Here is a 14,904-nt window from a genome sequence, read left to right as displayed (position 1 = left end):
GCTTTGTCCACTTTTGAACTGCATTATGTTGTTTTACTTATTACAACCCAAAAGTATTACTTTGGCAATTTGAAAAGAAGAAAACATGCAAGTTAGAGATTCTGGATAATTGAACAATTTTCTAACTAATTCATGGGGAAAAATAGCTCTTAAATATTTTTGAATTAATTTTTATTTAAATCATTCATTTTAAACTATTAAAGCTTCATTAAATTCACCAATGTACTGAATCCTTATTGGAAATCCTTAAGTTCCTTATTTTGGTCAAAGAATTAAAGTTACTTCAAATATAGTAATGAAATTCTTAAGCATCTATTTAACTAAAGCTCGCAAAGTAAATCATATTCACTGTCATTTTTGCATAGGAGTAACAGTTCTGGCTTTTGAGAGCTACCAAAAATAGCATTTCATGGAGCCATTACTATATGGCAGACATTATGCTTTTATTTGTTTTTTTTTGAACTATAATTTACATACATAAATCTTACACAAAATTTCCCTTCTATTCCCTCAAGAAACAGATGCCAAGATGAGAATAAGCATGCATTATCTTGGCAAAGGTTGTTGTCGTTTTTAATGTTAGCTATTGTAATAGAAGTTTAGTTATTTCCCATTGATAACTTTTACAAAGAACTACATGAACAGCCCTAAGTCTCCCCAATGGACTTATTTTAAATAGCTTGCCCATGGCAATTCAGAGCTGGTTTGATCTTGAAAATGCTGCCTGTAACCACATGTGACCTATTGTCTGCAAGGATCCTAAGTCTTTATTCAGTGATGGTTGGTTATGCAGGTGGCTGTTCAAAGTCGGTGAGGCACAGAGTGTATTCCCTGGTTATTTCCTCAGTTTAAGGAGGTGATCAATATCACCTTTTGAAGCTTTTTGCAGGTTTATCTTTGGGTAGTGGGAATACAGAAAATGCAAATAAATAGAAAATAGAGATAAAAAGTCATCCACACCCTATTTAGTAAGCATGTAAGTTTAAACTCAGTTTGATGGAAGTTGAAGGAAAAAAAATTATTGAAAAGTAACATCAATCGTAAGCTGAGACTTGTATATAATGAGTTAAGTTTATTAAGGTAAATTTTCTCTCTGAAGTGCTAAGTATGTAGTGAGGACACATTGGCAAAAATCAGTTTTTGTGTTTTAGGACTCTAGCATAAAATGAAGAAGAAACAAGGATTGTGAATGATGTTCAGTCCTCCATCTTTATGATTCTGATTTGTGTTACATTAGTAGAAAATTCTACTGAAAACCAGCATGATTAATCACGATGTGACTTTTAAGGAATTCATTTGGTGGAAGGTGGGGTGAAAAGGAAGTTAAACAAAACCTTTGTGGGGTCTTCTTTGATGTTATTTTTTAGTCTTTTGTTTTTGGCAGGGGTTGGAGTGCAGTTAGGGAAAATAAGTGGTAGAGAAAGGGATTGTGTGATTTAGGAATAAATAACTGAGTAATGTGGCCCCAGTGAGACCCAGAGGTTGGGATTGGAGGGTGGGTGTGAGGGCATGTGAACTGAACGGTAGTCCATTTTCATTTTTTGTATTTTTGCTTTTTAAATCTAGGGTTACATCTGAGGCTGTATTTATCTCTCTAGAAAATTATCAGTAGGATACAGAAACAAAGAATACAGAAACTAGGCTCTATTTCCACCCTCTTGTGCGTATGTCTGTGTAAACTGGCAAGCTATAAGCTTCCAATGAGCTTAGAAATGGCATACCAGCTTCTATCCTACCATAGCATCAATGTTTATCTACCTCTCCCACAATTAAAATCAGATGTCCGACCACAAGCAAGAGTGAGGCTTTGCTTACCTTAATAATGACTGCTTGTAACCTCACTATTCAGCCACTTAAGTACTGGCCCTATGAATCAAATCAGCAGAGAGGAAGAAAAGTGTCAGTGTCAGAATCCACTTCGGGCATTTAAGCTGACTCCACATTTACAAAAACATTCATAAAACAAATTCCAACCTCAAATCTTTTTCTCCGACTTCAAGTCCATCAGATTGCAAGTTAATTACTAATTCTAGTTGACTGCATAAATCAACAGACCAAAAATGTGTAACCATTTGCTTAAAGGGCAAATGATTTGTGAAATTTCACCTCGCTGTTTTTATTCATGTCATGCAAAATTATGTATATTACCATTATTCACCATTTAATCATCAGCCACATTCTAAACAGTTTGAAATGTCAAGTCAAATCTAAATTCTCTGAATTTTAAAGTGTTTAATTACACGAGGAATAGCAAAACAGGAAGAAATTATTCAAAGCTAATTTTGCAGATCCTTGCAAGAATGGAAATGGCAACTGTATTTCCAATAGGTCCAAAACCAGAAGTTAATTTTATTTCTCAAGTCAACAAAACTCTTTTTATTGAAATGCCAATCTGTTCACAGAATTACAAACTTACTGTATGCTAGAAAAAGGCTTAAAGAATGAACACAAACAGTTAAAAGGAAATCGTTGACAAAATACAAAATGAATGCATTCTACTTAAGTGATTCTATTCAATTGCACATCTAATTGAGATATTTTGGATTCCTAAGCATAAGCTTAATTTTTTTCCTCCCAAGTTTGGTCAACTTTGATTTAACAAGCACTGCGTGCCTTGTTCTACCTCTTCACTCTACTCAGATATCAGATTAATGTAAATTTAGTATTTGTTTTAATTCTATAACACACTCTATCTTACAATATCTTCTGTCTTTATGCATTGAGCAAGAGAACTATTTGCAGACCTTGATTCTTCATTAAGTGGATGGAAGCATTTCTCCAGAGGGGTCTGATATATGGCAATAATGAAATAATATGACCAATTTGATAAATGTTCACCAAAAGACCTCGAGACATTTACAAGACATGTGCAAGAAAACACAATGCATTATAGAAGAAGAGAAAAAGTAAATATAATGAAACTAGCTTATATAGAAATAATTGCCTCATTGGTTTGTGTCTCAACGTATTTTAAGGAGGACACTATTTACAATGATCATATAGGATGCTAGCATTCTTTCTAAAGTTAGGGAACCCAGTTTTATTTTTAGCAGGCTCTTAATATTTTTAGAAAAAGAGCTTGGCTACACCCCCCCCCCCATATTACATAATCTAGACTTATAAATGGAATGACTTCATTTTCAATGATTGAGGTCTGAAGTTAAATTCATCAGTTTGTTATTCATTATGTTTTGTCAAGACAATAAAAAAAAAAAAAAAAAGCTTAGTGTGCTGGGGCACCTGCGTGGTTCAGTTGGTTAAGCATCTGACTTTGACTTAGGTCATGATCTCGCCATTCCTGAGTTTGAGCCCCATGTCAGGCTCTGCGTCGACAACTCAGAACCTGGAGCCTGGTTTAGGTTCCGTGTCTCCCTCTCTCTCTGTCCCTTCCCCACTCACACTGTCTCTCAAAAATAAATAAACGTTGGGGTGCCTGGGTGGCTCAGTCGGTTAAGTGGCTAACTTCGGCTCAGGTCATGATCTCGTGGTCCGTGAGTTCGAGCTCCGCATAGCACTCTGTGCTGACAGCTCAGAGCCTGGAGCCTGTTTCAGATTCTGTGTCTCCCTCTCTCTGACCCTCCCCCATTCATGCTCTGTCTCTCTCTGTCTCAAAAATAAATAAACGTTAATAAAAAATAAGTAAATAAACGTTGAAAATAAATAAATAAATAACCTTAGTGTGATTCCAAAAGTAAATAACTCATTTTGAGGTAAATCACTGAGAATTTAAAATTAAACTAAAATAGAAGCTTCTGTTTTATTAATGAAATAGTTAATAAAGGAACAGTAGTTTTCACATTCTTTCTGCATCACAGATCTCTTTTAGAATAAAAATCTGATGAAATGTCTGGATTTTCCTAGAAAAAAAATGTATATTCTAACTAAATTTTGTATATGGTTTCTCTGTAAACTTGTCCTTTCACACCAAATTTTAAAAACCTTTAACTTAGGGTCAAGTTAAAGAATACCTGCATGCAATAAGGATCCTGTCATAATTATGTTTATTGTTACCAGACTGAGCCACAATTTGGCTCAGATTCCTAGCAGGGGGAAATAGAAAGCCTGGTTATGATGACCTCATTAGAAAAAAAGAAACAGGGAAAACAAAGTTTTGCCTAGCAATGAATTATAAATAATTTCCCCTGGAACTGTTTTTGTAAACTTTACTTTGGAAACTGTGCATAATCTCACTTGCAATAGTAAATTTCATGTAATTTCTTATTTTAGGCACTTAAGAAAATAAGAGGACATAAGATTACTAGGAAACATATAGCCTGTTGGTCATCTGAACCATAGGAGAATATGCATTCAATTCACCTGGTAGTTAGTCAATTCTATCCTTAGACTTTATAGACCTTAGGCTTATATTCCTTAACATTTTACTGCTCATTTAAAGCTGGGCTTTTAATAGGTACAGTTCAGGTATCAGCCCTCTGGAAATCTCTGATACATTCAGCCTTATGAAAGATAGGAAAAGAAGAAACAACATGTGTATAATAAGGTCCCCAAAGAAGAAAACCAAAACAATAAAATGAGATATTTTAAAAATCCATAATAAAAAAAACTTTCCTAAAATTAAGAATATATATGCATAAGACAGTACATGTTGAAAGGACACACTGTGTACCTGGGAAAATAAAATGAGAACACAGGAAAGTAAGGAAATTACTGGTTGTTGACGAAATTGAGTAAATTCTCCTGACATCTGGGAAATATCTTGAAATCTAAGTCACTTATAACTGACAGAAAATAAAATTGTGAGGAATTTTCAATAGCAACATTTTATGCCTTCTAGGATAAAGCAAAAATAAAATCTGGACCAACTGTTTTCTACTCAGATAAGTTGCTTTTCAAGTATAAAGCCAAACTCTTTTCAACATCCCATGAGTTATTCCTGACATATCCATTCAAGAATAACCTTCAGACAATTAAAATGACTGGATAGACATCAATTTAAGGGCATTTGGTGAGCATTAGCATATAGTTAATTATAGGACAGTGAGTAAATAATGGTAATAAGGGAAGAAATACAATATGTAATAATTATAGGTACCAATCCTAATGCTGACATCTCCCCTAAGGGTACAGAGTGAATAGGATGAAGGAACAGGGATAGAAGGTAGACTTCTTTCAATATACCTTGTTCTATGGAATTGACTTTGAATCTGTGTAAGAATTTTATATAATAAAAAATTAAGTCCCTAAAAATTGAATTAAAATGAGAGAAGTGAATCAAAACCGGTAACTAGTGCTGGCATAACCCCTCAGAAATGAATCCAAATATCTTTTCGTTTGTATTTACTTTTTTTAGAGACAGAGCAGGGGAGAAAGACAGAGGGAGAGAGAGAGAGAATCCTAAGCAGGCTTGCTCAGCATGGAGCCCAAAGCAGGGCTCGATCCTATGACCCTAGGGTCATGACCTGCGCTGAAATCGAGAGTCAGATGCTCAACCGACTAAGCTACCCAGGTGCTCCAAAATATTTTTTAAAAAACAGTTTTTGATTGTACATCCCTAATATATGCCTTAAGGACAAAAAAAAAAAAAGCTAGAAAACAAATGGTAGTTTTCAGTAATCATAGTATAGGTGATAGCAATGGTTTTGTAACTCAAAAATGTTGTATGCATAAAGTATAATTCTGTGATATTATAATCCTATTATCCAGTGTCCTTGACAAGCAAGATTCTTGACAAGGGAGAAAGGAAAAACTGATGTCAGAAGGAAGAGATTAATAAGAGCTTTTAGTCCTGAATTTGAAGTCTCAGTATAAACTGACATTTTCTGCTTGAAAGAAACTATTTGTAGTTTTTTCAACTGAAAAGTCTAAGAAACACTGATGCACCCAGTAGCAAAATGTCCTAGAAGCACTCTTGCTCCCCAGGATGTGGTGTTGAAATCCAGTTTCCTTCTAAAAGGAACAAGAGATCTTTGGAGAGATGGCTAATTCTAGATTCAGATCCAGGACAGGAAATATACAAGCTTGTCTTGGAAACTCTTGTCACATCAGATAATGAGGAAGCTATCAAAGATTATTAAGTGTGTGTCAAAAACTTGAAAATCAGCTCTCAGAGACTGTCAAAGATGAAGCAATTTGAAGATCAATGAGGAAAAAAAAAACCTTCAAAAGATTGAAATTCACCAGGGGCTCCTGGGTGGCTCAGCCAGTTGAGCCCTGACTTTTGATTTTGGCTCAGGTCATGATCCCAGGGTGGTAGGATTGAGTCCTGCATTGGGCTCTGCGCTGAGTGTGAAGCCTGGGTTTTTTCTTTTCCCCTCCCTCTGCCCCATCCCCACTCATACTATCTCTAAAAAAAAAAAACAAAAACAAAAACATATTTAAATTCATCAGTTTAAATCCATGAGTTCATAATGATATGTAAAACAATAATTGGTCAGCCATTGGAAGACTCTAATGAACCAACTCATTACTTTGAAAATGTATAAGCAAAGAACCACTGAGTAAATTATGGTAGGTCAGCAAATAAATGAGAAAGAAATGACAGAATTGGAATATCATCCATTTGTAACACAAAATGAGTTCGTGGATGTAGGCATTAAGTATCAATTATTACTAATACCAAAAACAGAAAGAAAACCGGATATTAGGTGTCTCCTGAGAGAGGAAGGAATCTTTCCAAAAAATCAAACCTGAATCTGGTTAGTCTTCCTGATCCATTTATTAAGTCACAGACAAGTCAGAGGAAAAAGGAATATGCTAAACTCTGCTATGGAGATGTAATCAGGACAAAGAATTCTACAGGACACACAATCGAGTTTCTTCAAATAAACTGAAGAGAGGAAAAATAGATGGAAGGGGAACCCCCCATAGGTGAGAAAGGGATATATTAACCAATAATGGCATGTAGGCCTTGTTTGGATCCTGATTCAAACCAGAAAACTTTGTGACATTAAAGATATAGTTGGAAATATAGACACTGGCCAAATATTTGATGGCATTCAGAATTATTTTATTTTTAAAGCTACCATCATGGTATTGTGGTTATGTAGAAAGAAGAGTCTTCTTCTTTTAGAGTTACACACTGAAATGTTTGTTGACAAAATGAAATGTCTGAAATTTGCTACAAAATCATCCTGGAAGGTGTACATGGTAAGAGGTTCATGTTACAACATGAAATCATTTTGCTGAAGCTGGGTAATGGCACAGGGGAAGTTTATTACAGTATTCTATTTTATTTTTTAAAAAATGAGATGTTTAAAATAAAAATGTGCATTTGGTCGCTTTGCCTGAATGGCATTGCTTTGCTCTGATGGCACTTGAGAGACTTGAAATTTTCTGCATTAGGAGAGATTTCTTCTCCCTCCATTTCGGTGCAAAGCAGGCAGTGCTGCATGTGAGCCCAGTGAGAGTTAAAGACAGCTAGCAGCTGATACATCTGGGGAGCATTAGCTATATTAAGGACAAGCCAGCATGAAAAGGTAACCGGAAGAAGCAGCTGAGTACTCTCTGGTCAAGCCTTGAGGTCATCTGAATTAAGGGATTGCGGTTCCCAGTCTAGCAAGGGACGTGTATCATTTCAGCTCTCTGTTTTAAGCCCCAGCACAAGATTCCTTTGGTTTGGAACTGGATCAAAACTGAGACCAAGACTTTTCTATTCTCAATAAGCAAGTTTCAATGTCTCGTATCACACAACACCTTTCAGGAAAGAATGAATAGGATTTACATTTATAGTAACAAAAACTCCATGTCTTTTGGATTTTTTTCCGTTGCAAAAACTTAGCCATATCTGTGTATATGACGAGAAACACTTCTTTTGATTGTTGTAAGGATCAAAAGAAACCTGCAGTATTTATTATGTGGTGGCACTGTAAAAAGCATAAGAATTCCTATAAAGGCATGGTAGAATTATTGGGGTCCTATAGCTTCAGGAAAGACAGGACTTTGAAATCAAACTGAAATTGTGTAAAATCTAACTGCCATTTCTCAGCTTGTTGGGTTAGGCCATGTCTATGGTTTAGTTCCCTCACTTACAGAACAGGATTGTAGTGAGGTGTAAAGACAATACCTAAGGTGGGGTGCCTGGGTGGCTCAGTTGGTTAAGCATCTGACTCTTGATTTTGGCTCAGGTCATGATCTCATTGTTGTGAGATCGAGCCCTGCATTGGGCTCCACGCTCAGCGAGGAGCCTGCTTGAGTTTCTTTCTCTCTCCTTCTTCCTCTGCCCCTCCCTGATTCAGGCTTGCTCGCTTGGTCTCTCTCTCTCTCAAAAATAAAATGAAATATTAAGACAACAACAACAACAGGTAATACCTAAGGCAGCTACCCTTAGGTATGCGGAAGTGGAAGAACTGCCATTTTCACATTTGCTTTCTTATGAGCAGCAATTTCTGCCACTTGCCTTTGAATAAAAGCATGTTTGAGTGAGTATTAGACATCTTTCTCCTTATGTAAACACCACTCCTGGACATTCCCCTAGCCTACTAGCTCAATCTCTCTTGAAGACAAACCTGAAACAAGCCAATAATTATTACAGATTCATTTTCCTTTTATGGTGAAACAATTTTTATTAAAAGCTGAAGGCTGTATAACAATGTGTCAGGAAGCCTCAAGTACTGGTTATTAGGAAGACTCTAATACACTGATAATTTAACTAATACTAACAGAGATGCAAAAATAAGTGTAATAGACATGCTGTTTGAGAAAACGTAGTCCTAATAAACACAGAATACTGAATGTGCCACACTTTGGCCATTTATAGTTTGAGCTAGAAGACGGTCTGTCTTCCGGGTGCCTTGTCTTTTACAATTAAAACAGCAGTGAATGATAAAAATGTATAAGCCATTTTGATGTAATCTTAAGGTACATAACCTGATGGCATGCTTCTAACCAGCCATATCTATATTGTAAATTTCACTTGAAATACATGATAAAATGAGCCCATTTCACACATGGTAAAAGCTAAGGCCAACAAGAGTTTTCCATCAACCCGTCAGGCGTTTAAGGTAGGACAGAAGAGGTAGGAAGCAAGAGAGCTGGTAGCTCAGGAACTAGTAAAAGACAGTGAAGTCACTACACAACACTGTGGACCTACTCTCATTCCTACTAGTCATTTCACTGACTAGAAGCTGGGACATTGGGAAATATACTTTCTTGTGTTTTCAGCATATTTATTATATAATCAATCCAAGTCCATTGTAGAAGAATTAGAAGTTGTAAAGAAAAACAAAATTGCCTAAAGCCCTACCATTCAGAGATAATCCCAATATTGCATATTGATGTATCTCTATCTAGATTTTTGTATGAACATATAAATAAATATATATTCCATAACTTATTTTTTGCAGTTGATATTCTTTTATGAATATTTTCTGTGACACTTGGTAAAGATCTACACTAAGAAGTATGATAATATGGTATTGTTTTCTGTTGCATATTTGTTTTTATTGGTTTTTTTCTTTTACAAATGTGCTTGAATATGTATCTTTATACAAAGGAAATATGATGTGTGAAAATTCCCACAAGTGATATCTTAGCATGGTATAAATTTGACTTCCTAATATCCCAGCTCGTGCTCCTTGTGAGAAGTAGTCCTTTATTCACTTCCCATGGCAGACTTTCTTTTTTTTTTTTTTTTTTTCAACGTTTATTTATTTTTTTTTGGGACAGAGAGAGACAGAGCATGAACGGGGGAGGGGCAGAGAGAGAGGGAGACACAGAATCTGAAACAGGCTCCAGGCTCTGAGCGGTCAGCACAGAGCCCGACGTGGGGCTCGAACTCATGGACCGTGAGATCGTGACCTGGCTGAAGTCGGACGCTTAACCGACTGCGCCACCCAGGCGCCCCTAGACTTTCTTATTTCCATAACCGACTTTTCTATGTTGGCAACATAGGAAATTAATGGAAAAGCCCACAGAAGGTTGATGGAAATAGGTATTATTTTTTGTCCATAATCTCTCTTGAGCAGGTTTCCTATTAAGTGAGAAAATATTTCTCCAAATACATGGTGTGGCCATTGGTGACGAAGCTAGGGAATAGACAAGGACACTGAGAGGAGATGCCTGCTGTCTTCACTGTGGCTTCACAGGAGCATCTGAAACCATCTCTGGGTTTAAGAGTGAGTCCATCTGACCAGATATTTTAGCAAGTTTTTCAGCAGCCAAAAGTCCAACTCAGATATAGCTTAGTTTTTCACGAAGCTGACGAACCCTTAGCCATTTTAAATTGTATCTATTAAATGCAATTCATCAGACCTTGCAATGGGTGCTTTGGCATTATACATCTTTGGTTCTTATTCATAAGCTTCTAACTTTCTATTTCTACTCTACCAAAGTCAGTCATTTCCCATGAAGAAAACCAGAATACGATGTCTTGTTTCAATTTCAGAATCAGGTTACATTTCTGGTTTCAGCGAGTATGCACAAGAAATACATTTTGGGTGACTGAAGCTCTGTAATTTTTAGTGACTAACTATAAAGAAAATATTTACAAAGAAAAGTCTTAGTGGATGTCTAAGTAGCTCATATACACTGATGGCCCCCAGAATCTATTCTATACACCTTCTCATGTTATAATACATTGCACTACCTACCTCGGGCACCTAATTCAGGAGCAATCCACATGTATAAGGAGTCAGCTTGTGGCCAAAATCAGAATGAGGCCAAATTCTCAACAGGCTGCTCACATGAGCCTCTCTGCTCATGGTTTTGATTCATCTGCATTTGGCAGAAGAAAATAGTGCCAACCCCAGCAGGTGAGGAGGTAAAGGAAGAACCCCAGAGTAGACAAGGATGTCAGGAAACCGGAATATCAGGACAGTACATAAATGCAGAAACACACATGAACAAGGTCGATGCCAATGTCAGTGCAATCCAGACCTGGTGTTGGAACAGCTGCTGAGATAAAAAGGATCCTTTTTGGAAAAATGCTTTTCCCAGGTCTGCCCTACCTTGTTATATACCACATGAATGCTCAGGGAAAGTCTGACCAACCATTTGCTAACCATTTGTCAGTTGTGTTAACACTGATCACATACGTCCCTCTGACAATTACTGCTGGGTCATAGGAGGAAATAGAGATGCATAACTAAACCAAACCAAACCAAAACAAAACAAAACAAAACAAAACAAAACATCATTCCTCCTGCAAAGGCCAAGGTCCTTTTCAGTCCTGACTGAGTAGTGCACCGGTGAGCAGCTGGGGACACGGGCTGCTTAGCTACAGGAGTCTCTGGGTCTCCAGAAGCACCGCTGGTAGCAGTTTCAACAGAAGGAGGAGTCTCAACAAGTCACGTCAGTCATTGAGTAGCCCTTGCAGCAGAGAGACACTGGTCATACCTGCTCCTGCTGCTGGCCTCACTTCTAGCATGGTAGAAAAGCAGCGACTTGTGCCAAAGAAAAGGTTAGAAGACATTCAGTGTGTCACCTGGGTAGGTGTGCTTGAAAGGGGGGTGTTGTCACAGTGCAGGCAGTGCTGCGGTGCCTGAACTACGGGCCTTGGGATCAAGCACATGTTGACTCCATCAGTGGCAAGGGATCCACAGTGGGAGAAATCCCAGTTAACTATGGGACTGGAAGCTGTAGCCCCTGTAACTTGATGGGTTAACATCATCCTAGAACTTGCTACCAGCACAGAGAATGAAGGTTTTGTCATTGACCCACAACATCATGGTGGCTCAAGAAAGGTAGTTAATGACCCAAAGAGGCAGAAGTAGAACTAGGTAAAAGCATGTGTGAAGGGTTTTGAAACTGACATCTAGGCGGAGCCCCTAAAATATGTAATGAACTTGGTGTGCCAAACCCAATCAGGACTTACTTACTGTGCCTCCATTCAGCCCTGATGCCAGTTAGAGATCTGGAAAATCCCCTGGGACCTCCAGGGAGGGAGCTTTACACCAAGGTAACCACCTGTTGAAATGCAGGGCTCAGGCTGCACTGCAGGTCAGTCTAGAATGACCCAAGTGAAGAAGGGGGTGGAAGGATACACACGAGGCTTTATAGAGACCATGATCCAGGCTGCCACACAGGCTGGGAACAGATCTTGCACTAGCATTGCTGTAGCGGTGGTCAGTGAGCACTATTATGTAGTAGGAGTGGACTGGAGACAGCCCAGAGGAAGTCTCAGGGCAGGCCCTGGGGAGCCACAGCTTGTCCAAGCAGAAGAGAAAAATGGAGCCCAGTAGTCAACCCTCAATGTTAGTGGATATGGGGAAGTTAAAGACAGATCCATTTTTGATGATAAAATAGTGAGGATAATCTGCCATAATCTTCCCCCATAACAGTTATACCTCAGTGGGATGGTAGACCCACCCGAGGACATTTTGGAAATTTTAGGAGGCTTTTATTTCCCTTTTGTCACACTGATTGGGAAATGCTGTGGACATTCAGTGAGATGGGTTAGGGATACAAGGTGTCCTGCAATCAAATAATTGTACCACATCCTGCCCAACCTTCACCTTGTCTCACTAGAAATTTACATCGATGAAAAATCTACCTAGAGCCTACCTTCCTTTATATTAACACAAAGTAGTTCTGTACCATTTTAATATACATAGAATCTTTGGTAATAACTGTAACTGGAGAGAAGACTGCATTTGGTTTCACGGGAATGATTCCACAAACCGTTCCCCGTCTCAGAAGACCACATCACTAACAGCAAGGCTGTGCGTGATTTTGAGGCCACCTTACACAACATACCTGGGTGGTCAGAGTCTGTACGTGTCATGTTCATGATGATTCTGCGCATAGTTGCACATCTGGATGCCTAATTATATGTTATGGTGCAGTCATATCTGAGTCATTATAAATTAAAAGTAACTAAATTAAAAGTAACTAAATTAAAAAGCAAACAAATAGAGAAAATAAAGCCAAACGTTAATTTTGAGAAAAGATTAATAAAATCAATCAACTCCTAGTAGGATGGATGAAAAATAGAGAAAAGGCTCAAAAGACCAATATCAGAAATGAAAAAGGAGTCATCATTAGAAATCATGCAGGCATTAAGAAGGTAAGAAGAGGCGATTATTTAGAACTCTAGGCAATTAATTTGAGATTTCATGTAAATCAGTTAATTTTTTTAAGTTTATTTATTTTGAGAGAGAGAGAGAGAGAACAGGAGGGGCAGAGAGAGAATCCCAAGCAGGCTCTGCGCTGTCAGCAGAGAGCCCGACGCGGGGCTTGATTACAGGAACCATGAGACCATGACCTGAGCCAAAACCAAGAGTCAGATGCTTAACCAACCTTAACCACCCAGGCTCAAGCTCTTCCTGACAATAGAGAAGAGGAACCCTTCCCAACTTCTGTAATGAGTGAGCATTTCCTTGGCCTATGTAACCAAAGATCTTTGTTTTTCTAAAAAGGAAAATGTAAAACTAAGCTTTCTCTTCAAGTTAGGTAACAATTCTAAACAAAATAATAGCAAACATAATCAAGCTCTGTATAATAAGGATACTATATCATAACCAAGATGGAGTTATTCTAAAAATATAATGTTCAGTTAACATTTGATAATCAAGCAAAGTAAGTTAGCAAATAACAGAAAAAGGGGAGAAAAATAATAGGTCACCTCAGTAGAGGCAGGAAAAGCACTTGGTAAAACTCAACACCCATTTGTGATAATGACTTCTACAAGAAGTAGAAAGGTCTTCTTTATCTGATAATATAAAAAAAAAAAAACCCCACCGACAAATAATATAAATATAAACCAAAAAAAGAATCTTATCATATTTAGAGGTGAAATATTGAAAGCTTTTATTAAGAGACTGGGAATGAGACACGGGTTCCTCCTATCACCATTTACTATATTGGGCAATCATCACAAACCCCAGTGTCTGTAAGGTTCATGGCAATAGGGAGGGGTGGGGTCTATGGAATTTGAGAATCTTCTGCCAAAAGTCATTCAAATTCAATTACAAAGCAAAACCAAACAAAACCAAGACAAAACAAAACAAAAATCACTGAGCCAGCCAAATAAAATATCTGCAGGCCAGATTTAGTCTGCAGTCTGCAAATTGGTGAACTTGGTTGGAGTTGTTTTGGGCCCAGCTGATAGGATAATAAACTTCACGTCTTAAGTAAAAACAGTAATCAAGTATATTACTACCTGAAGGAGACCCTGTGTTTTAATAGATGTCAAAGTCTCGAGCTAAACTTTGTGTAATTTGGAGGAGAGCGCTGAAAAGGCAAGCCATACAATACTCAGAAGGAATAAAAATACTAGGGTGTCAATGGAAAGAGAGGCTTACATAGTGGGACTTCAGGAGTAGCGATAAACAGCAAAACCACTGGGTTATGAATTATTCCAAGAAATCCCCAGGGCATCTCTGCTTGAATTTATCACATTGTACAAATGTGAAAGAAGACAGATTAAAAAATGCAGTAGTGAGTTGACTGCTTTGGTAAATACTCTCCATTAGAAGTACTTGCATGTAAGAGGCACTGGTGAAATCTTTGAATTTGAATAGTGTTCTTTCCTGATATCTGCTGTCCTAGATGCCCTAGGACATGAATGAATGAATAGGATGAAAAGGAATGGTCCTTTATGCCCTTAGACTGGTGTCATCAGCTTGCTCCTGGGCCCAGAGTTGCAGACACAGGAAAGCAGAAGGCAGGCAGGCCAGTTTGCTCAGCAAGAACCCCTCTTGGGTGGTCCGTTTTGCACATGTGTTAAGAACTGGCTTGACCCAGAACTGCCTCCCTCATTTCTGCAGGGCGAGGTTTATGGAATCTTTGGTGCAGTGACTTTCTGAATCTAAACTGACCTTGGCTTTTGTGTTTCCTTGGATAACCGTCTCTCCGCTTTGCAAAGCAGATGAGCTCTTTGCCTCCCTTCCAGAATGAGGTGGAGATTGGAGAAGATAACTGAAAGTTTAAACCTGACACCCCTCTGGTGCCTTTGCTGCTTGGTGTGGGTTTCCCAGGTCAGCCAGTGAGACAGCTCCAGGAGCTCAC

At 38.0% G+C, this 14,904-nt stretch overlaps 1 long non-coding RNA gene across 1 annotated transcript in view; it reads right to left on the bottom strand.

The window, feature by feature from the left end:
• Positions 1 to 1,815: 1,815 nt before the first annotated feature.
• Positions 1,816 to 14,904, bottom strand: part of LOC123606273 — a 117,688-nt gene continuing 104,599 nt past the window's right edge. The window contains exon 5 of the long non-coding RNA XR_006716201.1: positions 1,816 to 1,866. This is a non-coding gene — a long non-coding RNA (uncharacterized LOC123606273). The remainder of the gene's footprint in view (positions 1,867 to 14,904) is intronic.

Source organism: Leopardus geoffroyi, chromosome A2 (genome assembly GCF_018350155.1).
Source record: "Leopardus geoffroyi isolate Oge1 chromosome A2, O.geoffroyi_Oge1_pat1.0, whole genome shotgun sequence".
NCBI lineage: Eukaryota > Metazoa > Chordata > Mammalia > Carnivora > Felidae > Leopardus > Leopardus geoffroyi.
This window is presented reverse-complemented; position numbering and strand designations above follow the sequence as displayed.